Below are 1,317 nucleotides of genomic sequence, written 5' to 3'. Positions count from 1 at the left end.
TCATCCTCTTCCTTCCTAGTGTCTAAGATTATGAAATCAGCAGGGATGTAAAGGCCTTCAACCTTTACTAACACGTCCTCCACTATTCCATAAGCTTGTCTCAATGACTTGTCTGCCAATTGTAATGAGAACAAGGCAGGTTGTACCTCAATGATTCCCAGCTTCTCCATTACAAAGAGTGGCATAAGATTTATCCCTGACCCCAGATCACATAGAGCTTTTTAAAAGGTCATGGTGCCTATGGTACAAGGTATCAAAAACTTGCCAGGATCTTGTTTCTTTTGAGGTAGAGTTTGCTGAATCCAGGTATCCAATTCACTAATGAGCAAGGGAGGTTCACTTTCCCAAGTCTCATTACCAAACAAGTTGGCATTCAGCTTCATGATAGCTCCTAAATGTTGAGCAACTTGCTCTCCAGTCACATCTTCATCCTTTTCAGAGGAAGAATAGTCTTCAGAGCTCATGAATGGCAGAAGGAGATTTAATGGAAACTCTATGGTCTCTATTTGAGCCTCAAATTCCTTTGGATCCTTAATAGGAAACTCCCTCTTGCTTGAGAGACGTCCCAGGAGGTCCTCCTCACTAGGATTTTTGTCCTCCTCCTCCCTTGTGCATTCGGCCATATTGATTAAATCAATGGCCTTGCACTCTCCTTTTGGATTCTGTTCTGTATTGCTTGGGAGAATACTGGGAGGAGTTTCAATGACTTTCTTACTCAGCTGGCCCACTTGTGCCTCCAGATTTCTGATGGAGGATCTTGTTTCACTCATGAAACTAAAAGTGGCCTTTTGACAGATCAGAGAGTAAATTGGCTAAATTTGAAGTGTTTTGTTCAGAATTCTCTGTCTGTTGCTGAGAAGATGATGGAAAAGGCTTGCTATTGCTCAGCCTATTGCGTCCACCATTGTTAAAGCCTTGTTGGGGCTTTTATTGATCCTTCCATGAGAAATTTGGATGATTTCTCCATGATGAATTATAGGTGTTTCCATAAGGTTCACCCATGTAATTTACCTCTGCTATTGCAGGGTTCTCAGGATCATAAGCTTCTTCAGAAGCTGCCTCTTTAGCACTGTTGGATGCATTTTGCCATCCATTCAGACTTTGAGAGATCATGTTGACTTGTTGAGTCAACACTTTGTTCTGAGCCAATATGGCATTCAGAGCATCAATTTCAAGAACTCCCTTCTTCTGAGGCGTCCCATTATTCACGGAATTCCTCTCAGAAGTGTACATGAATTAGTTATTTGCAACCATGTCAATTAGTTCTTGAGCTTCTGCAGGCGTTTTCTTTAGGTGAATGGATCCACCTACAGAATG

This window comes from Arachis duranensis, unplaced genomic scaffold (assembly GCF_000817695.3).
Source record: "Arachis duranensis cultivar V14167 unplaced genomic scaffold, aradu.V14167.gnm2.J7QH unplaced_Scaffold_27300, whole genome shotgun sequence".
In the NCBI taxonomy this organism is placed as follows: Eukaryota; Viridiplantae; Streptophyta; class Magnoliopsida; order Fabales; family Fabaceae; genus Arachis; species Arachis duranensis.
This window is presented reverse-complemented; position numbering follows the sequence as displayed.